The sequence below is a fragment of the Elephantulus edwardii genome, unplaced genomic scaffold, assembly GCF_000299155.1.
Source record: "Elephantulus edwardii isolate Elephantulus edwardi_28Jun2011 unplaced genomic scaffold, EleEdw1.0 scaffold00060, whole genome shotgun sequence".
NCBI lineage: Eukaryota > Metazoa > Chordata > Mammalia > Macroscelidea > Macroscelididae > Elephantulus > Elephantulus edwardii.
Window position 1 is genome coordinate 2,327,057 of NW_006399810.1, and position 24,176 is coordinate 2,351,232.

The window sequence follows — 24,176 nt, forward strand, 5'->3', positions numbered from 1 at the left end:
TTCAACATAGTAAAAAGTATTTATGAAAACCCAAGGGACTCTTTTTTTTAAATGAGGCACCTCTGTGTGAACTCAGCCAGCCAGCCTGCCAGTGAACAGTGAACCTATCCAGATGTAGCACTCAGAGCACCAGTTGCTATGTGTCCCTGAGTGTGAACTGACTCCTAACTGACCTTCCGGAGGGTTTGCAGAGTTTATAATCGTATGGATGATAGTATTCATATTTTTCCCATGGAGCAGCTGGCAAATTCAAACTGCTTGCCTTTGGGATGGCAGTGCAACTCCTTACAGAGCTCCAGCTCCTGACTCACCAAGCCACCAGGGCTCCACCTCCTTACCCCGCAGGCCATAGGACTGCAGCTCCTTACCCACCAGGCCACCAGGGCTCCAGCTCCTTAGTTAACCAGGACACCAGGGCTCCTTACCCACCAGACCACTGGGGCTCCAACTCCTTACGCACCAGGACACCAGGGCTCCAGCTCCTTAGTCACCAGGATACCAGAGCTCCAACTCCTTACCCACCAGGACACCAGAGCTCCAGCTCCTTGGTCACCAGGACACCAGGGTTCCATCTTCTTACATTCTTACACAGCAGGCTACTAGTTGTGCTGCTAATCAAAAGACTGATGACCTGAGCCCACCATCTGCACAGAAGAAACCTGCAGCAATCTGCCTGCATAAGGATGCACAGCCTCAGAGCCCACTGGGGCAGTTCTGCTCTGTCCTGTGCGGTTCGTAGAGTCAGAATGGGCCCAGTGGCAGTGGGAACTTTTAAATAAGACACAGAATGTTCAGTGTACATATTGCTCACTCTCATTGCCTTCTACGTGGAACCAGCCCAGAGCTGACCTCCAGCAGGTTTTCAGAGGCTGTAAATGACATGAAAGGAGATTACCGGTTTTGCTCCTGCAGAGCTGCTAGTGGATTTGAACCATCGGAGCTGCAGTTCCTTAGAGTTAGTAACATAACCCCTGTGGACAATGCTACCAGAGACCCCCAAATATCCACATACAAGCCCAGGCCTGAACCTACTACCCTGAGTTAAATCTGATTCATGGTGACCTTCCTGTCGGGGCTGTAAGTTGTTATGGGAGGAGATGACCTATGTTAGTTCCTCATGGAATGGCTAGTGGATTTGAACCACCAAACTCAGCAGCCCAACACGTACATAACACATTGTGCCACCAGGGCTCCTTCAAAATACACTCACACACACATGCACACCCCCTCCCAAATCCAACCTGCCCCTTCATCTCTACGCAGCAACCAGCCCTCGAGATTTCCCCACAACTGTGCAGCCTTGGCATGTGTCCTGGCCATGGCGCCTCATCTGAAGAGTGCATTACAGAGCTAGTTCCAAACATTAGACTAGTGGCTGTAACAAGGCTTAGCTGTGGGTCACTTACAGTGAATGCTCATGATGTCTTTAACTAGCAAAGGCTTTCACCAAAGTTGTTTGCAAAGTGCTTGGGAATCCACGATTGCAAGGGCATATGCACACACAGGAAGTGGCGTTAAGGATGATAAGTAATATGTATGTGAAGAAATGAAGACATTAAGGAGCTGAATAAAAGATTTCAAAGGACTGCTTGGGAAGACAAGGCAAAATATTATAATGAAATGTTGAAGAGCTGGAGTCAGAATATCAAAAGGGATGAACTCAGTCAGCATTTCTTAAGCTGAAAGAACTAAAAAAATAAATTCAAGCCATGAGTTTTAATGCTTAAGGATGCTATGGGCAGAATACTGAATGATTCAAGAAACATTAAAAGCAGATGGAAGGAGTATACAGAATCATTATACCAAAAAGAATTGGCTGACACAGAAGAATTTCAAGAAACAACATATGAACAAGAGGCAATGGTGATGAAGGAGAAAGTGTAGGCTGCTCTGAAGGACTAGGCAAAAAATAAAGCCCCAGGAATTGATGGAATACCAATTGACATTTTGGCAAACAGATGCTGCCCTGCACGTGCTCACCAAGTTGTGCCAAGAAATCTGGAGGACAACCGTTTGGCCAACAGACTGGAAGAGATCCATATTTATTCCCATTCCAAAAAACACAGGTTGAGTTTAGAAGAGATTGTTGCACGAGGGACATCATTGCCAATGTCAGATGGATCTTGGCAGAAAGCAGAAAGTACCAGAGGCATGTCTGTCTGCCAATTGGCAGCACCATGTTAGATGGAGAAGAGATTGAGGTTGTTAGCAATTACAGCTTGCTCGGATCCACAGTCAACACTCTTAACACCAGCAGTCAGGAAATCAAAAGACAAATTGCATTGGAAAATCTGCTGTCACGAACCTCTCCAGAGTGCTGAAGAGCAACGATGTTGGTCTAGATAAAATGGTGCACCTAGTCCAGGCCATGGTCTTCTCAATTACTTGTTATGCTTCATAGAGTTGGACAATGACTAAGGATGACAGAAGAATAATTGATGCCTTTGAGTTGTGGTGCTGGAGAAGAGTCTTGAACATATCATGGACTGCCAAGAAAACAAATAGATCTGTCTTGGAGAGGGTGAAACCAAGTCTCTCCTTAGAGGCTAGGATTTTGAAGCTCCACCTCACTTTGGGCATGTGGCCAGGAGAGATCAGTACTTGGAGAAGGACATCATGCTTGGAAGGGTGGATGGACAGATCAGGAGAGGGAGACCTTGGATGATATGGATTGATACAGTGACTGGGGCGATGGGGGTTGGTGTTTTGGAATTAGTGAGACTGGCTCAGGACAGGGAAGGGTTAAGAGCTGCTGTACATAGGGTCGCTATGGGTCACAGGTGACTCAGTGGCACATAAAACAATAACACTATGACCGGTTTGGAAACAGGAGTGGCAGCCACTTCCTAAATAACATGTCTCTGGAAACTCTGTGAACTCTGATAAATGTCGATAGTTGTAGAGGCACTTCAGGCCTTCTGTTCACAGGGTCGCTATGAGTCGGGCTCGACTAGAAGGCAATCAACAACAACAACAACATCCATTTCCTATTCCTAACTGTAACTTCTCAGCCCAGATTTCTCAGGTTAAGCGAGCACAATATAAACTGTAGTGTTTATATTACAGAGCTGAAGATTAGAATTTGAAATGAGACTCCTTGGGCTAAAACCAAGGTGTCAGAAGATTGCACTCTTGTCTGGAGGCTTTGAGATTGAATTGTTTCTTTGTTTTTCTCAGCTTCAAGAAGCTGGTCCATAGCCACTTCCTCTTCAAAGCCAGAAACTTTGGGCCACATCTTTCTCATGCTGCCATCTTTCTGGTGCCCATCTGTTTTGTTTATCCTTTTCAACTTTTTAAAGAAAGTAAAGAAGACCTGAATTGAAAATGAAAGACTCCAGTCTTCAATATGGACTACATCTCAATATCAGGTAAACAAAAATCTCTACCACTGGACCAATCATAATGGAGAAAAGATTGAAGTTGTGAACAGTTCCTTTTTTTTCTTGGATCCATAGTCAACACTCATGGTAGCAGCAGTCAAGAAATCAAAAGATGTGTTACATTGGGGTTGCTGTAAAGGACCTCTCCAAACACTGGAGAGCAATATTGTCAGTGTAAAGACTAAGGTGCACCTGATCCAAGCCATGATCTTTTCAGTTGCTTCCTATGCATCTAAAAGCTGGACAATGTATAAAGAAGACCAGAGAAGAATGAATACCTTTGAGTTGTACTGTTGAAGAAAAGTACTGGATAGTCTGTGGACTGCCAAAAGAACAAACAAATCAAGTCTCAGAGAACATGCAGCCAGGGTGCTTCTTAGAGGCAAGTGTGATGGAACTTCATCTGACATATTTTGGGCATATTTTCAAGAGAACCCAGCCCTAGAAAAGGTTATCATGCAGGGAAACAGAGGATCAAAGAAAGAAAGAAAGAATGACTTCAACGACGTGGACAAGTGCCTGTAATCATGGGTTTGAGCACAACAGAGATGATGATGACCGCACAGGATAGGGCAGGGTTCCTGTCTTTTTTTCATAGGGTCGCTGTGAGCTGAAGTCACCTCAGAGGCACCTCACCACAGCAACAGCTTTTAACAATCTTTGTAATTACACGAAGTCCACCTTGATAATCTTCACACCTCAGTATTCTTAAATAAGCCACGTAGTGCATAGCAATCCCTTTTGCCAACGTATTCAGCTCCTTGCTGTGCAGCCAGAACCAACTCATAGCTCACCCCCCAGCAAGTTTTCGGAGACTGTAAATTGCATGGGAGGAGATTGCCTGTCATTCTCCTACAGAGCTGCTATTGGATTAGAACCGCTTGCCTTTGGGCTGGCAGCTCAACTCCTTAACCATTAGCTTTAGAACACCAGAGCTCCCTGTTTGCCTTGCAAAACAGCCTATTCCCAAGTTCAGAGGATTGACTTGGCATCTTTGTGGGCCATTATCATCCAGCCTGCTGCAATATTATTTATGAATTCAGCAATAAATTATGCAGGCACTCTGAGGATATTTTCAAGTAAAATTTTTATTATTGCTCTCCTTGGCTTGACAATTCCTTATAATTTTTTCATCTTTATCCCACAACCTAAATTTATAATGGTTGGTGGTTAGTGACTATTCAATATGAAAGTCCATTACCAGTTCCCTGATGTTTTAGCGCTAACCTGTGGAGACCGGAAACATGGTTCTGAGTGTCCCTTCCCCCATGAACAAGAATTCACTGTGGCGTCTGATGGATCCTGGCTTAACTCTTGCCCCCTGAGTCCTGGTCCTGCGTGGCCCAGCTGCTGGACTGCTTCCTCCACACCACTCTTGATCCTCAGAGCCCTCTCTATACCTTTAACTCTGAGCTCTCGCAGGTCCCAGAGGCTCCTGCACTGGACTCTGGGACATCATGGGCATTATGCGCATAGCACTTGACCCAGTTGCTGTCTCTAGAGGGCAGTGACCTTGTATGTCCTCTGAGCACTTCATAGGATTCAAAACCTTCTCTATTAGTTGACTGAACTATGACGGTCTCATTTACCCAGCCCTCACCTGCAGCTGCTGTCAGTGGTTCCAGCTTCCGGGGACTCCTTGTGCCCTCAGAGCAGAACTGAGCTCTGGACAGTTTTCAGTAGCTGACTTTTTAGAATCTGGCCCATAGACCTGTCTTCCAACGTGTTTCTGGGTAGGCTCAAATCCCCAATCTTTTCATCAGCATGTTAACAGTTTGCATCCCGCAGACACTGTAAACCAAAAATGTCTGTCTAGTCTACCCCAGTGTGTAGCAAGCTCACAGGGCAGGGTGGGTCTGCCTTCCAGGTTCCAGACCTGTAACTTCTACAGGAACAGAGTGTGGGGTCTGTTGTCCCATAGAGTGACCTGTGGTTAGTCGCAGAGCACTCAATCACCGCACCTGCCAGGCTTCCTGTTAGAGACCCAGGCGAACGAGCAACCCACGGCTGGCAGTGGGTTCCAGCCCGCAGCAAACCTCCTTCCGCTTCTCGAGGCTGTGAGCCCTGACGGAATGACCCTGTCCACCTTTGCACACAGAGCACCTGGTGGACTTGACCCACCAGAGGCGATTCATAACTGATTTCACTGATACCCGTGGTTAAAGCGAAGCAGGTTGGAATACAAAGGTGTGTGATGAGAGCCTTTTCCAAAGCAGTTCTTTTGACCTGAGTCAGTGCTGAGTCAGAACTGGAAGAGGGACAGTGGTCAAGCAGGACTCTGGGATGACCTCTCCCTGCGGGCCCAGTGCTGCCTGACTAGCTCACTCGTTCCAAGCTCCATCATGTGTTAGCTTCCCCAAGAACCCGAGACACCTTGAGTCAGGGTGAGGCTCAGTGCTAAGAGGGAGCTCTTCGTGGATGGCTGTTGTGTGCAAGCACCTTATACATGCTTCTCACTTCATCTTCACCTCAGCTAAGCAGACAGTCGATAGTCTCCGTAGGCAGGGGAAGTCAAGGATGGTTAGAGAGCAGCACACAAAGTCTGCGCTGGGTCCCAATCCCCACTGGCTTTTCTGTAAACTCAAATAGTGATGATTCCTTCCCGATGGGATTGTTATGAGAATTTTACATGAGACTATGCCTGTAATGTGATGATTTCAGTGTTTTTCATATTTTTTCGTATAATATGAACTTAATAAATGCTAAGGTTTCCATAATTCTGGAATTTTGCACCTCTCTCTCTCTCTTTCATACACACACACACACACACACACACACACGTCTTTTCCACAGTTTCTGTAATTCCCACATTAATTACTTGCTTCTCTGAGTTAGGACAATAAAAACTATTAATAATATGCATATGCTCCCTGAGAGGTTAAAAAAACCCAAGGAAATTCAAAAGAAGGATTAAAGCTAGACCCAGAGGAATGACTTAGATGAAATACAGCAGACGGCAGTCACTGGGGGGCGGGCATGGCTGCCTCCCAGGCACAGCTGTGGCCTGGAACATCCTAGTCCCTCACTACCCTACTGGGGTCTGTGGACAGCCCTACCTCGGAAGACAGCTTGTTAGAATGTAAACTCTCGGGCCTCATCCTGGTACTTCTGAATCGGTTCTGCAAGTTTCCACGTGATTCTGGTGCCAAGGAAGTGGAGGAGGCCCTGCTTAGGACCTGGAACGTGTGGCCTGAAGATGGGACTGGACAGCAGGCCCAGCCCGAGTCTTAGTCCCTGAAAGCCCCACAGGCTCACTGCAGTCATGCGCTCCAGCTCATCCCACAGGGTTACAGGCGTGAACCTTTGTGGGAGCGGCTGCCACACCATTCTCCTGTGTAGTTCAAACTGCCAGCCTTTGGGAGAGCAGCTGAGCACTTCACCGTTGCACCAACAGGGTCCCCCCTCTAACCCACGTGTCCTCAATCTGGACGCCATTCAGAGCTGCCGACAATTGGCCCTTCTCTTAGGCATACTGAATCTGGAGCTCTTGGGAGCAGCGTCGGTGTTTTCTGACCATCCCTGTAAGCGTTCCAGTTCCAGGTGGTACTCTTATTGCAGGGAGCACAGCGGATCTGCCGTTGGGTTTCTGAGGCTGTGACTCACATGAGACTGCCCACTTTTATCACACAGAGCTTCTGGTGTGTTTGAACCACCTTAGGGTTAGCAACACACCTGCTGTGCTTGAGGCCTCCAGAGCTCCTTAAAGCTGGTAAAGGAAAACACCACCTTTCTGCCCAGCAGGACTTCACACCACAACCCCCATCCTCCTCTCCATAGCAGGCCAGTCTGGCCGTTTAGCTGATGCTGCGTGGAGGTCCTTTCCCACTCTGGAAAGGACTTGGTCTTCCATAGACCTCCCTAGGTTTGAGTATAATCACTAGTGGAGAAGCCTTGGGCAGTTATTAACCATTGAACTTCAGTTTTCTTAACTGCAGGTTGGATGCTTATATTAGTTTCCTACTGCTGCTGTAACAAATTACTACAAACTTAGTTGGCTGAAACGATAGAAGTTTATTTTCTTACGAATATAGAGGTCAGAAATTCTAAAATCAGTGAGTGTGTTGGGAGGACTGTTTCTCTGGAGACTGAGGAGAGCCCATTTCCTCCCCCTTTCTGCCGTGTAGAGCCCACCCTACCCACATTCCTCGTCTTGTATGTAGCCCCAGCCTCCACCTTCAAAGCAGGCTGCATAATCTCTTCTTCAACACTTTCATGTCTCTTTTACAAGGGCTTTGCAATCACATTGGGCCTACCTGGATAATCCAGAATATTCTGTCCATTTGCAGGTCCTTAATTGGATCCCACCTGCGCAATCTCCTTTGCCATGTTACTGTTAAGTGCTTTCAAGTTGCCCGTGACTCTTAGTGACCCTCAGAATAATGGAACCTTGCCCTATCCTGTCCCATTCTCAAGCCTCGTAAAAACAAATCAACAAACAACAAATGCTGACGAGGTTGTGGAGAAACTGGAACCCTTATTCACTGTTGGTGGGAGTGTAAAATGGTGCAACCACTATGGAAGGTAGTATGGCGCTTTCTCAAAAAGTTGCTAATAGAAATACCATTTGACCTAGCAATTCCATTACTGGGAATATACCCTGAAACCCAGCAATTCCACTACTTGGAATATACCCCAAAGAAACCATAACTGCCACCCAAGCAGATATATGCACACCCATGTTTATCACAGCTTTGTTCACAATAGCAAAAAGTTGGAAACAACATAAGTGCCCATCAACAAATGAATGGATAGAGAAGCTCTGGGATATTTGCACAGTGTAACATTATGCTGCATTAAAAATCAAGGAACTCATGAAATATTATTCAAAATGGGTGACCTTGGAGGACATTATGCTGAGTGAAATATCTCAGTCACAAAGGGACAAAGACTACATAGTGCCACTGTTGTAAAATGGGACTGACATCGGGGTTAGGGGGAGACTGAGAAAGGTGGGATAAATTATGTATACTGCATTGAAACAGATGAAGGAAAGAACTGTTTAAAAGGGATATATGAGTAGGTATTATTGTCATGACAGGAGTCCAGAACAAAGGCTGTACAGTAGAATGGACTTGGGGAAAGGGATTGTAAAACAATGAAAGAATTTTTCTTTTACTTTTCAAAGAGAAGAGCAAACTGGGAGGAGGTTGGGCAGGGAGAAAAGTACAGCAATGAATGAATGGAAATCCAAAGTCTCTGTAAACTTTCATTAAAATGAATAAAAATCAAAAAGCCCAAAAACCAAATCAATTGCCCTCAAATCTGTTCTGACTCCTGGAAACTTTCTAGGCAGCAGGAGAACTGCCCCCAGAGTTCCTTACACTGTAATCTTTGTTCAGTAGCAGCTGAGTGCACCGCCAGAACCCCTCACCGCATTTACAGGGAATGGAAATTAGGACCTGTACATCTTTGAGGGAGCAGCTCACCTCACCTAGCTTTTCAGGTGAGTTATGCAAGTGCTTGTCCGCAGCGATGGCTGAATGCCTGCCCATCGCTGTGGCCCCATCTTGTTATGTGACTGGGAGCTGCTTTGTACAGACTCTTGTGAAGTCACCATTCTGTCTTCTTTCTTTGCATGGGTGCTTGCCTCTTCCACACTAGAGCATGTGCCTCTGCAGGACAGAAGTAGCTTTCTGTTGAGAACCCCATTGCATTACCCGAGGGCCTTGCAGGGGAGGAGCCCTAGTTGTGCAGTAGTTAAGGGACTTGTATACTAACCAGAAGGTCATCAGTTCAAACCGCCCAGCTGCTCCCACATCAAGATGAGGATGTCTGCCCTCTTAGAGCCTCACGTTCTAGGAAACCTTACGGAGCAGCTCTTGCCTGTCTTACAGGGTCTCTGCGTCAGAATCAACTCGATGGCAGAAGATTTGGTTTGGTATTTTTAGGGTCCTTCAGGAGACTCAGAAAATTCAAAGGTATCACTATGGAGTCAGCTGACCCTCCAGTGGGCTTTCAGAGACTGCAAATCACACAGGAGATTGCCCTTCCTTCTCTTAAGGTGGGTTTGAACTGCCATGAGAGGGGTTAACAGTGCAGCTTCCTACAAACTAGGCCATGTTCTGCAAAACAGACACTAAATAGCTTTTAAACTGAGGGAAGTGGGATGGTGCTGGGACCACAGAGGCATCCAGGCTCTGGCCCACTGCAGCCTCTCAGCAGGAAAGACGCTGGACCTCCCTTCAGGCAGCCACTAGAGCCCCCAGCAAAGCGCCAGTGGCCATTTCCACCCTGACTTCCTTTTCTAGTCAGGAACAGAGCTGAGTGCTGCAGTTCATAGGCTCCCCCCCTGCTCCCCACTGAGCCTGGTGAAGCGAAGTCCCCCCCGATGGAAGCCTCTCCTGGGCCTGCTTGCATGGGGCACAACCAGGAGCTTGCTGCTTTTTTGCTCTATACACCAGATTCACTTTATCTGGCATCGCCCGAGAGAAGGAAAATGAAATAAAAGAATTCCAGATCTAATGTAATGTACTGATGTTCTTTCTGTCCAGGACGTAAGAACAGCACAGCTATTTTTATCGGCAAATGAGCTGTTTACTTGTCTCCCACCAAGCCTGACTCATAAAGCTAACCTTATAAAATGGAGACGCTCGTTTACTGGAATAGCGTGACATTTATGCATTCTTACCAAACATGAAGGCTTCAGGGGACATTTAGAAGCCGAGCGAGGCACACAGTCCCCGTGTGTGTGTGGTGTGTGTGTGTGGGGGGAGAGTAGACGTTTGCTGCGCACTGTGGGGCCTGGCATGTGCTCACCCACTTGCCTCCTCCAGTCTCCAGCAGGAAGTTTGGAGTTGCCTCTGCTGGCTCTGTGCATGGAGGGGCCTGTGCTTAGCGAAAGGCAGGAGGCTGATGTCCCAGGGAGCCCTCACGGGAACTGGAGCCGAGGTTGTGAACACTTACGTGGGTGGTTTGAACCCACAGAGATTTCAGGCCTCGGCACCTCCGCTCAGTCCTGTGGGGCCACTGGGGGTAGAATGAACGCAGTGACAAGTGAGCTGCCTGCCCAAAGCGCAGGCTTTGCTTCTCGAGATCAGATTTTGGTGGGATCCTGCATGTGAAGAGTCCCAGGTCACAGTTTTTGGAGCTTCCTGCTGAAACCCACAGCAGAGTTTTTGAGGAACACCAACCTTGAGTCACTGATGATGGTCGATTCACTTCAAATTTTTGCCGGACTTTTGGTTGAGTTGAAGGGGTGGGATGTGTGTGTATGTATATGTCCTTGAATGAGTGAGTTTAATGGATTTTGGTTTGTTAGATTTAGGTTCCTAAAAAGTCTTTCTGAAATAAATAACCATCCTCCAGCAAGATAAATACCTTCCCCCACCAATATTTTTGTAGGTTTATTTTTAATGCCCATACCCATTATCTCAATGGCAGCTTTCCTTTCCAAACCCTTGTATGGTGGTGTATATAAAAACTAAGGCATTCTGGCGAGCTCTGGTGGCCTAGTGGCAAGAAGCTGCACTACAATCCCAGAGGTGAGTGGTTCGAATGCATCAGATTATCTGCTGGATAAGGAGGGACAATCTTCTCCTGACCAGTCAGATCCAATTTGATGGCACACACACACATACACACACGCACACACACACGCGTGCACGCACGCGCACGCGCGCACACACACGCGTGCGTGCACGCGCACGCGCGCACACACACACACACACACATTAAAGTGTTCTGGTGGTATAGTGTATAGTTTATCCTGCTGCTAAATGAAAGGTTAGCAGTTCGAATCCACCAGCCACACTGAGGAGAAAGACTTGTAAAGACTGAGAGCCTGCGTGGCCTGTGGGTCAGATTGACTGGACAGTAGGAAGCTAGGTTTCACAGTGAGATAAGTATTGCCGGAGAGCTTGGACTCCTTTACGGGAAAGCTAAACTGGGTAACGATAAACTGCTTCGTACTGAAATAGGATGTGACTTTTGAGAGTTGCTGCTAGGATGCACAGTTTTCATTTCTTCATGGGTTAGAAATGTCACCACACAGGAAAGTGGTTAGCGATGCAGCAGGAAGCAGGGACAAAATGTTTTTTGGAAACTCTTGTCATCCAGACTGAGGTCGCCAAATGTTCCTGCTCAAGAACCAGTTCGTGGAATGTCACCCTGGGGTTTTGTCGTCTGTATCGAGAGCTAAGGGTAGATCTTCCACCTTAATCGTGTCTGGTCTCACGATCTGATTGCCCCGAGGCTCCTAGCTCCTGGATTAGACCTGAACCTGGTGATGGCATTACTGCATCTTATTGATCTGCATGTTACCTCTGGGGCCTTGGAGGGAATTAGCCATCATGCGTCTCCTGTTGGGTGGCTCTGTTATGTCCCAGGGCTTGTCACCTGGCTGGCTTGTCACCTGGCTGCCTTGTCTCGTCCTAACTCTGTCTCAGGACTCAGCCGGCCACCACTCCTAAACCAGAGGTCCTCCTGAGATCCCTGGACCAGCAGCATCAGCACCACCTGGAATTGATTAACATGCAAATTTCTGAATTTTAGAACTCTGGGGGTGGAGCCTGCAGGCAATGTTAGCAAACCCTCCAGGGAATCTGTGCTGGAACCTGTGTGCAGGTTTAGAAGGGAGTTCTGGTGAGGAACTTCTGTGATCTGGCCCCTCCAGGGTGGTTCCCTCCACCTGAGTGCATTGACTCCCTGACTCTCTTCACGGGAGTCATCTCGTGTTGATTCACACTCGTCCAGAATGCTGTATGCCTTTCTCTGTGATTTTCTCAATGTCCTCCTTGGTTGCTTGTCCAACTTGTGGTTGCTGTGAGGCTGAACACTGTGACACGGATGTGTCAAATGCGTTAATGGTTGGCTACCAAATGCGGACTGAGAGTGGGGTGGAGCTCCCCGATTAAACAAGCGTGGAAGGAGGAGTGGCGTCCACTTCCATAATAGCTTGCCTCCGGAAACCCTATGAACCTGGAGAGAGGATGAAAGGCACCCAAGCGTCGAGGACTCTCCTTCATAGGGTCGCTATGAGTCGCCTGCGACTCTATGGCACTTAACAACAACAACAGCATGTCCTCCTTAGAGCACCCCCGCCTGCCCTGGGCCAAGCCTTATCTGAAAGGGGCTGTCATTATCCTGCCTGGCCCCTCTCTGTGCCAGAAGACCTCAGGTGGCTCTTGTCCACAGGAACTGGAACATGATGCCAGACCAGCAGTGCTCTCTCTGACGTACCAGCAGCCAGCTCTCTGAGGGAAAGGCTGCCAGGCTCTTTCTCATAACCTCTGTGCAATGTATGGTGAGTGGCTCTGGAGCCAGGTTTACTAGCTGTGTCTTTGGGTAAATTCCTTCACTTTGGGCAAAGACCTCAGTTTCTTCATTCTTAAAATGAGCATATTGTACACTAAAGTTCATAACAACTTTATTCACCATCACAGGAACATGGAAACAGCCCAAATATCCAACCACAATCGAATGGATTGAAAAATTATGGTACATTCACACAATGGAATACTACGCAGCACGTGGGAGCAATGATTTTGTAAATTATTACCTAACTTGGGAGGAAATGCAAAGCATTATGCTGAGTGAACTAACTCAGTCCCATGAGGACAAATACGGCTCAGACCATTGTAGAATGAGTGTGAGGATCTAAGGGAGGTGAAAGTGGAAGCAGAGGGGTGAGGATGTGCTGCGGGGGAGGGCTGATCATGGGGTCACACAGTTTGGTGGGGTGAGGGAAATTGGAATGATCAGATCTGAAAAACAATGTATTCAAATTTTGTAAATTAACTAGTATAAAAAATGATGTTAAAAAAATGAGCATAACAACAATGTATTCCTCCAAAGGCCTTTGTGATGCATGGACGTGATCTAGAACCGGTGAGGCTCATATCATCAGAGCTCTGGTGTGCCGCCTCTCCCTTCCCCTCTTTATATAGATTTAATAGTCCAGCTCAGGTGACCCAGGCTGTAAACTTTACAGGAGGGAACTGTCCATCTGCCTCCCTCGGAACAGCTCATAGATTCAACTCCTGATCTTTGGTTAACGACCCGACGGGTAACTCCACCTCCGAGGCCCCTTACACATAGTTACAGCTTTTTATAACTCCCTTCCAGGACCTGGTGGCGCTGTGGGGGGAGCATTCAGCTGCTAACCAAAGGGCAGGCAGTTTATACCTACCAGCTCCCGTGTAACAAAGAAGACACTCCTGTAAATACGACAGCTTTGGAAACACAATGGCCACTTCTACTTTGTCCTTTAGAATCACATTAATAGCAGTGGGTTTCCCAGTGGCCAGCATGATGCTGTAAACATAATATGCCCTAAATAATGCTTCATACTGGTAAAGATTTGAGGTGCATTCTTTCACAAAAAAGGTAGTAAGTTCAGTTTGTTGAAGGGGGGGTCTATTCCACTTTCTCAGACAGGACTTTGACAGTGGCCTGTTCTTCCTCAGCTGACTGCAAGTGAAACACAAAACTAAAGCGCTCATCAGTCCCCCTAAGAGCCCGTGAGGAGCTGGAGGTGTGGAAGGCACACAGTGGGTGGGTTGGGGACATTGCCTTTTCCTATTGGAGAATGGAACAACACAAGAGACCTAAGGAAATAAACAAACACGAAAACAAATGGGAGAAGAAGCCCTGCCTTTTGTGGTCTGTGTTGTAAAGTGTTTTAGCCCCAGGCTATAGTGCATAAAGCCTGGTTTTATACATAATTAAAAAGAAATCTGTAGCAAAGAGCTCCTAATTCATTCTTTCAGGTTGTATAGCCACATGGTCATTTGTTTTCTGACTCTTTCTTTCTATAAAGAGCCTTAATCTGGAAAATATTAGAACAGTCTTCGGTGCCCCTGGCTGTGCTTTATAAAGAGATGTGACATGCTCCTAATCTGCTCTGCAGATGGACCTTTTTGGCACAGTGGGGATGAAAAGAAAAGAAAGGCTTGCAGTCAGCTGTTAGAGCAGTGCTCCTTATCACGGGAGGACCAGGCTGACTGTCCCTTCTTCCCAAAGCTGCACTGCGGCCTCTCAAGATTGTTTACCAAGTTCTTTGCTTCTTAATTGGCTTTGAAGTTAATGGATTAGCTTTTACCCCAAGTAGCTTTAGGAACCCATTGTGCAAACCACAGCACAGCTACATTCAGCAACAAAGGGTGCATCTGACCTTGAGAGACTGACTTTAGGGACCCAGAAGGGGAACTAACAGTATCAAACACTATCCGGTGTGAGCAGGGAACTACCCAAAGACCTTTCTGGTGCTTTGACTCCACCAGCTGCTCCTAAGAAGGAAGATGGACGGACAGTCTCCTCCTAAGCAATTTACAACCTGCTGAAGGTTGGTTGAGTCTGTTCCATGTCAGCAGCAGTGATTTGAGTTGTTGTTGTTGTTGTTGTTGTTGTTAGGTGCCACTGCAGCAGCTACAGCTCAGAGCAGCCCGGTGGACCACAGGTCTGAACCTTGCCCCAACCTGTACCGTCCTCACTACCCCTGACAGGCTTGAGTCCCTTGTTACTACCTCGAGGTGTTAGTGAGTTTATTGTTTAGCCTAACCATCAACTTTGACTTTCACCATGTGAGTGGGCAGAACTTGAAATCGAGTGTGTATAAACCAGTCATTATGAGATCAGTACATTTCCCCTGTTCCACCAGGTTTAAATTGAACCACAGGCTGACATGAGATGGCTGACTTGGGACAGCTGTCCCACAGGCCTTCATCCAGGCTTGTTACTGTTAAGTGCTGTTGTGTTGGAACCACCTTCATAGCAACCCTCCAGCAGATTTTCAGAGGGAGTTTAATCACACAGGAGATTGCCCACCCCTCTCCCACTGAACAGCTGGTAAATTTGAATGGTGTGCCTTTGGGGTTACAGCACAGCTTCTTTCCACTAGGCCACCTGAGCTCCCTGGAGGACTAACAGCTTTGTAGCACTGATCTGAACCACAAGATTGATGGGTTGTGAGCCACTTGAGAAATTGTCTGAACTGAGGAATTGTATCCTTTTAACTTCCAAAAGTAACCTCATTACCATGAGTGTGTGATTCTGTGACATCTCTGTGGTCATTGCAACAGATTTCAGATGCTGTAGTTGAGCAGTACGATTGGTGTTGGAATACAAGTAGGTGAGGAAGCATGGAGGCCGTGTCTAACCTTACGGGAACTCTTTTTATATTGTGGATATTGTCGATGGAGACTGTTCTCTCTTGTGGACTTAGTGCAGGTCAGATAAGGCCATCCCCATGCCACCTCCATTCTTTGTACACTGTGTCAGTTAAAGGAACAGTTTATCACAACCTCAAATTTAATCACCCTTTCAGCGTGTTAAACAAATAATAAGTTTCAAATAAGCAATGGCAATGTCCAAACCAAGTTAACACTAGATTCTTTGGGTTAGACTAACATTTCTAAGTCGTTTTAGGTCTTTTTTAAAAAATCATTTTTCTATGGTAAAAATATTTGCAGATTCAGCTTTTTTCATATACAATTCAGTGACATTGACTAGTTCATCATGTGCACATGTCAGCACTATCTGGTTCTAGATTGTTCTTCCATTAATAATCTAAACTAATCTAAACCCCATGTCCTCTAAGAAGAGCCTCCCCCTTTTTCTTTCCATGTACCCCAGGTAAACATTAGGAGGCTTGGATATATTTGCCTGCTTTATATTGTGGCAAATATCTGATGTTGCAATAGCTGATTTTTTGTGACCGACTTCTCTCACTCAGGGTGTTTTCAAGGTTTGTTCATCTCTTGGCATGTATGAGGACGTCATTTCTCTTTTTGACCGAGTTATATTCCCCTCACATACTTTGGACATGTTGGGAGAGGCCATTCTTTAGAAAGGGACATCATGCTTGGACAGGTGGAGGGTCAGCAAAAGAGGGGAAGATCCTCAAAGAGGTAGACAGATTACATGTCTCTAGCAGTGGGTTCCAGTGTGCTGGGAACCATGAGGACGGTGCTGAATTGGACAGGCTTCAGGTCTGCTCTCATCGCGTCACCGTGAGTCGTACTCACGTGGATGGGGCTTAACAAGGGGTATTGCACACAGTGTGTGTACACTTTGTTTATCCATTTATCTGCTGGTGGGCATTTTCTTTATTTCTCCTTTGTCCATTGTGAATAGTACTGCAGCAGGGAGTATTGAGCACGGGTCTTTTTGGTTATCTGCTTTAAGGTCTTTGGGATATATACCTAAAAATAGAAGTGTTGGATTGTGTGGTGATTCTACACTTAATTTTTTTTGTCAAATGATTTTTATTTATTGATATGATCTTGTAATTTTTTTTATTTTTGGTTAACTAATATGGTGAATGATATTGATTCTTTTTTAAATTTTTATTAAATTTTATTACTTTTAATGAACATTTACAGAGATTTTGGATTTTCATTCACTCATTGTTACACTATTTTCTCTACCCCCCCCCAGTTCGTTCCTCTTTTTTTTCCCCTTGAAAGTCTGTTTTAATTGTCCCATTGCCACAGTGCTTGTCAAAGCCAGTTCTGATATACTTAAATTTTTGAGGAACCTCAATTTGTTTTCCACTTAATGTTGTTGTTGTTTAGTGCCGTCGAGTCGCAGGCGACTTATAGCGACCCTATGAAGGAGAGTCCTTGACGCTTGGGTGCCTTTCATCCTCTCTCCAGGTTCATAGGGTTTCCGGAGGCAAGCTATTATGGAAGTGGACGCCACTCCTCCTTCCATGCTTGTTTAATCGGGGAGCTCCACCCCACTCTCAGTCCGCATTGGGCAGCCAATCATTAACGCATTTGACACATCCGTGTCACAGTGTTCAGCCTCACAGCAACCACAAGTGACCGCGGGACGGCAAAAAAGGCTTTGTAAGAGATGGAGATCCATGGAGGCAGCTGTGTCTCTTTTATGTTTGTCTTTTATAAAGCCTGTTTGTGTGCCGGTTGGTGTCAGGTAGGGCTGGAGAGCCACCCTCAGCCGTGGTCCCTGTCATCTGCTTCCACGCCCAGCTCCTCTCATGCTGACTTCTTATTCACTCCCATTCCCTTCCTCCGCTCCTCCACCATGGACACCCACTCTAAAATATTCGGCAAGGATCCTCCTGTGTGTCACAGATGGGTTGTTTTTCAGTATGCACATGCTTGCTTCTTTGGACCAGTTTTATTACAGGCGTTTTGCCGGAACTTCTGATGTTTCCTTTGTCACACTTTTTAGAGTCTATGGTGTTCCTTTTGTACCGTCAGTCAGCCTGGGCTCTCTCTGCTGCATAGTGCTCCCTGATGTTCACCCCATTTTATCTAATAACTCCTGTCATTGTCTCCAAGACTCCACCCCTGCCACAAAGCCTCTGTGAATATCAGAAGTTCTCTGACAGACCAGAATGGAATTCTAGATCACAGCAGAGTCAGGAGCCTGATTTGATCAAGTGTGTCAGCTTACACCACAGAAAGGCTGCAAGACTTCCCTCCCTCCAACCAGGCAGGTCCTGTTGGTCCAATAGGCAGCAGAGCACACTTCGATTAGACTGGCATATAGGGCACCAGAGGCTGAGACCGCATATTGGGAAACACAGAGGAGGAGGAACAGTTGCAAGCAGACACTAGTGATTGGAATGGGAGAGTACGAATGTAGGAAAATTGGGCATTGTTAAAGGAAGAAATGGAATGCATAAATATTGGCATACTAGGCATTGGCAAGGTAAGGTAAACTGGCATGGGATATTTTGAATCAGACAATCATATAATCTACTACGTGGAAATGAAAAGGTGAGGAAAAACAGGGTCACATTCATAGTCAAAAAGACCATTTCCAGATCCATCATGAAATACAGTGTTGTGAGTGACAAGATAATATCCCTACACATACAAGGAAGACTTATAATACCACCATCATTCAAATATATGCACCACCAACCAGACCCAAAGAGGAGGAAACAGAAGGTTTCTGTGAACTTTGGCAGTTGTAAATCGATCAACCATACAACCCAGATACATTAATAAAAATTGGTGACTGGAATGCAGAAGTTGGGGAAAAAGGAAAAAGGATCAGAGGTGGACAGTGTGGACTTGGTGACAGCAGTGAGGCTGGAGATAGAATGATAGAATTTTGTGCAATCAATGATTTATTCACTGCAAATACCATTTATAAGAAACACAAACAACAAGACACATGAACCTCACCTGATGGACTACACAGGAATCAGACTGACTACCTCTGTGGAAAGAATCACTGGAGAAGCTCAATATTGGCTGAGTTCAAACTGAAGCTAAAGAAAATTAAGTCCACAAGTACTAAATCTTGACCTTGAGTCTGTCCTACCTAAATTTAAAAATCATCTCAAGAACAGGTTTGAGGACTTGACACTAATGAATGAAGACCAGATGAGCTGTGGGAGAATATCAAGAATATCTTCCATGAAGAGTGCAAAAGATCATTACAAAGAGAGGGGAGGCGAATAGACCGAGGTGGATATCAGAAGAGACCCTGAGTATCTCACTAGGATGCTGAGAAGCCAAAACAAAGGGGGGGGGGGAAGTTAGGAGGTAAGCAAGTTAAACAGAATATTTCAAAGGGCAGTTCAGGAGGAAAAAGCAAAGCATTATAATGAAATGTGCAAAGATCTGGAGTTGGAAATGCAAAAGGGACAAACTTTCATGGCAAGCTAAAAGAATTGAACAAATTCAAGCCTCAAGTTTCAATACATAAAGATACTATCAGCAGAGTGTTGAAGATCCAGGAAGCATCAGAAGAAAATGGAAGGCGTACACAGAATTGTACTCCTTCCAAAAAGAATTGGCTGATACAGAAGAATTTTATGAAACCATATATGATCAAGAGGCAGTGGTAATGAAGGAGGAAGTTCTAGCTGCTCTAAATGAATTGGTAAAAATCAAGGCCCTAGGAATTGTTAGAATGCCAGTTGACATATTTCAACAAACTGACAGAGGCTAAGCCAAAAAATCTGGAGGGCAGTTGCCTGGACAACTGACTGGAAGAGATACATATTTATTCCTATTCCCAAAAAAGGTGATCCAACGGAGTATGGAAATTATCAAATACTATATTAATATCACCTGGAAGCAGGAGCGGCATCCACTTCCAAAATGGCTTGCCTCCGGAAACTATGTACAGAACAGTGCTCAGGCTGTTCGTTCATAGGGTCGCTATGAGTCGTCTACGACTCGACGGCATTAAACAACAACAACATATTAATATCACACACAAGCAAAATCCTGCTGCATTTTAGCCAGAAATGACTGGAACAGTATATAGACAGAGAACTACCAGAAATACAATTTGGGTTTAGAAGAGGCTATGACACTAGGGACATCATTGCTAGTGTTACATGGATCTTGGCAGACAGCAGAGAGTACCAGAATGCCTATTTGTGTTTCATTGATTGTGCAAAGGCATTTGACTATCTGGATCACAACAATCTGTGGCTGACCTTGAGGATAATGGGAATCCCAGAATTCTTGATTGTGTACATACCAGGAAGCAGTCATCAGAACAAAGCAAAGAAACTCTGCATGGCTCAAAATCAAGAAATGTGAGCACTGACAATGGATCCTATCTCCATATCTTTTCACTCTATATGCAGAACAGATCATTCAGAAGGCTGGGCTTTATGAGGAAGAATGTGGCATCATGATTGGAGGAAGACTCATCAACAACCTGCGTTATGCAGATGACACAACCCTGCTTGCTGGAACTGAGGAATACCTAAGTGTTTGTGGCAGAAGGTCAAGAACTGTAATCTTCAATATGAATTGAAGTTCATTGGCAAGAAAATATTCTCACCACTGGGCCAATTGCTAGCACCATGATAGATGGAGAAGAAATTGAGATTATAGAGTAAGAATAGCTACTTAGTGGACTGGATCTCCAACAACATTGACTGCTGTCTGTGACATCCAATCCCGTGACCTCAGGATGGCAGGCACCATCATGGGCAGCAGCACTGCCACCCAGGAGCTCGTAGAAGTGCATCTCAGAGCAGTTCAACCAAGCTCCTTCCGAATGCCTTCCTCCACCAGCACACAAGTGAGGGTATGGATGAGCTGAAGTTCATCGAGGTCAAGCTCAACATGAAAGAGCTCGTTTCTGAGTACCAGCAGTACCTTGATGCCACAGCAGAAGAGGAAGAAAATGTCAATGAGGAGGCAGAAGAGGATGCTTAGGGCAGAGTGTCCCATCACCCCAGGCTTCTCAGCTCCCTCTCAGCCTTCTTCAGTGGCTCCTTTCCTCTCCCTCAGAATTTGCATTTCTGCCTCTATTTTTTCCCCTTTCTCCTTGAGGGAGTTCTAGAACAGTGCCTGGCATATAGTAGGCACTTAATAAATATTTGTTATTTGGGGTGGGGGCGGGGAGAAGAAATTGAGATAATAAAAATTCAACCTTTCTTGGTTCCATAATAAATAAACATTCTTGGCCCAACAGTCAGAAAATCAAAAGATAAATTGCACTGCAGAAAGATGAATTGCATTGGGGGAAATCTGCTTTCAGGGACCTCTCCAGTGAATAAGGTTCACCTGATATAGACCATGGACTTTATAATTAATTGCTGTGCATTAGAGAGCTGGACAGCGACTAAGGATGACAGAAGAAGAATCGATGCTTTTGAGTTGTGGGCCTGGAAAAGAGTACTGAATATACCATGGACTACCAAGAGAACAAATAGGTCGGTCCTGCAGACTGTGAAACCAAGTTGCTTCTTGGAGACAAGGATTTTTAAGTTCTTTCTCACATACTTTGGGCATGTTGCCTGGAGGGACCAGACCTTGGAAAGGGACATCGTGCCTGGATGGATGGAGGGACAGCGCAGGAGAGGAAGACCCTGGGTGAGATGGATTAACTCAGTAACTGGAATAATGGGGGTAGACTGGGATAATGGGGGTAATTGGAGACAGTCAGATTGGCTCAGGATAGGGCAGGGTTCTGAGCTACTGTATCATCATGAGTCACAGTTGACTTGATGGCACATAACAACAACGACATTGGTCCACTGGTGAGAATTTTTGTTTTCTTGATGTTGAGATGTAGTTAGTGTTGAAGGCTGTAGTCTTTAATATTCTGCAGCAAGCATTTTAAGTCTCCTTCACTTTCCTCAAGCAAGACTGTGTCATCTACATAATAATAATAGGTTGTCAATGAGTCTTCTTCCAGTCCTGATGCCACATTCTTCTTCATACAGTCCAACTTCTTCAATGATCTGCTGACCATACAGATTGAATAGATGTGGAGAAAAGGTACAATCTAGACATTTATTTTTGCCAGTTTTATACCATACAATATTCCCTTGTGCTGTTCAGACAACAGCTTCTTGATTTATGTCTAGATTTTGCATGAGCACAATTAAATTTTCTAGGATTCCCATTCTTCTAGCTATAATTTATTATGATCCACACAGATGATAAATCAGAGTGGGGTTTAATAACATTTTCTTAATTTGAAACTATTATATTTCTCTATAACTCTTTCCTGGTTCCTAGACCAGATCAGCTCTCTAGTTATACCTTAGTAATCCTTAAGTTAAGTTAGTTCTAGAAAAATCTACTAAATGCCCATCTTCCCCACTAATCAGGCCTAAGGGCAGGTGCTCTGCTTGTTTCACTCCTGTGTCCTCCATGGTGCCTGAGATGCTCAGTTAGTGTGAGGACGGATGTTACTGAACAACAAAGACAAATTTATCACAGGACATTTTTGGTCAGCAGTTCAACACCCTGCAGAATGAGCCACCAGGGCTCCTTTATCACAAAATAGTTTTAATCAAGGACTCAGTTATAATCAATCCTAACACTCGGGAGCATGATCTGTGCTCGTCCCAGAGGCAGGGCTGGAGCTGCGGCCACCTTATCTCAGAGGAGGGCAGCCAGGGAACTGGTGACTCAGCGGATGGACAGCAGAGGGAGAAGCCTCGTGGGAGATAAGACGACTGTGTCTTGACGGCAGTGAGTGCAGCTAAGAATACAAAATTGGGTAAAATGTAGATGAATTTCAGAGCACATAAGTAAAACAGACTAAGAAAACAAAATCATCAAAAAGAAAGCCTGAAGGAGCTGAGATTCCCTGGCCTTCCCAGTCCCGGGTGATAGTTTAAAGAGCGTGTTCGGGGCTTCCCTGCCTCTGTGTTTGCAGGCTGCTGTTCCAGTCAGTCGTGTCTTAAGTGCTCTGATTAGACAGGCACAGCTACCTCTTCACTGCAGCAAATCAGCATTTCCCGGTTTACTGCTGACTGACGGTGCGTGTTCTCGGGGAGTGTCACCGCATGTCTTCCTGGGGAGTTTCATGAAGCCAGCTTGGTGAGCCCAGCTATATAACACGCGGCCTCCTGCACATCTTCAGTGTTTTTCAGACTGAACCTGTCTAGCTCTGCCTCCTCCCCTTCTCACGAATGACCTGCATCCTCCTTCCCTCACCTCCCAACTGGAATCCCAAGGCATGTCCTGGGCTCTGGGTAGGACCGTGGGACAGACTCCTGCATCCTGTGGTGCAGACACAGGTTAGAGTCGGCCTCACAGCGCTGCAAGCTGGAACCTGCTGGCGAGCGGAGTGTGGCCTCTGTGAGGTGTAAGCTGTGGTACAGTGTGGCCAGGTGTCACAGGCAGCAGCCCACAGTTGGTTCCTGGGGTCCTCTGCCTTGAGTGGGCTTCAAAATCCCCAGAGTGAGACTGCGGGACACTGTGTCCACCCTGACCGTGCTCATCGCTGAATAACTTGGACTCCTTATTGGACTGCACCGCTGTCCCACAGGTAGTTGTGCCTTTTTGACAGTTCAAATCCACCAGCCACTCCATGAAGTAAAAAAACGCAGTGACTTCTCCTGCGATTTACAGCCTCTCAAAAATTCACTGGAGCGTCAGCTGTGAGTTGTTTCCAAATCGACACTAGGTTAGAGGTAGTTTGGTTAGTCTGCTTTCTAGCACATTCCTCCGATCATCAGTCCCACTGTGTGTAGATTTTAATAACAGTACACAGCAAACAAACAGTGAACATCTTCTATGATGCAGATCCTCAGCCCTTTTTATGCCTTCTCTTGCTTAATCACCAGGACACTCAAGTAATATAGTCAGGCTTGATTTTGTCTTCAGATTCCTACAGTCTTAAGATCAAGTTCTGAACCCTCTTCATAAATGAGACTTCTTACAACCTTGCACTTCTCTCCCCAACAGCTCTTTTTACTAGCTTCCCTGCCCCTTCCTGGGATGCCTACATTTTTGGCTGGTGGACATGAGTCCTCAGAATCAACTCTGAGCTCACCCTTTCTAGAAATCCTCCCAAATGATAGCTTTGTTTGCCTGTGATGCTGCGGTGTGTGCATGCACATCTCTATGATTACAGTTCCTTCATGTGACTGTACAGCATCTGACAGACAAGTGCTGTACCCATAAGGGCAGACAATAAACACACAAATCTATGCACGTACATATTTCAGCTTTTATGAGCAACAACATGCAAATCACTCTCCCAATACAAGACACTGACAGACAAGTGACTATACCCCTGAGGACAAGCAAACCTACAGATACCGTGACACAAGTAGCAGAGACTCCTTAGTGAGGAACTGGCACAACTTCTGCAGTGCCTGGGGGTTGGGCCAGCAGGCTAACAGTCATCTCTGCGGGTGAGGTGGTGAGAGGACAAGGCCAGACAAAAGCCCAGGCCTCCACAAAGGCAGGCAGGCTTTGGTCTCCCTGGGCAAATGTTCAAAGAGCTGGAGTCAGAGAATAGAAAGGGAAGAACGTGCTCAGCATTTCTCAAACCAAAAGAATGGAAAAACAACTTCAAGTCTTGAGCTGGAATACTGAAAGATGCTTTGGCAAAATTTTGAATGATCTAGGAGGCATCAAAAGAAGATGGAAGGAATACAGAGAGTCA

The 24,176-nt window shown here is 45.9% G+C and overlaps 1 protein-coding gene across 1 annotated transcript in view; it reads left to right on the forward strand.

Annotated features, from left to right (window-relative positions):
* RARRES1 (retinoic acid receptor responder (tazarotene induced) 1) overlaps positions 1-24,176 on the forward strand; it is a 59,145-nt gene that overhangs the window by 9,830 nt on the left and 25,139 nt on the right. The window lies entirely within an intron of this gene.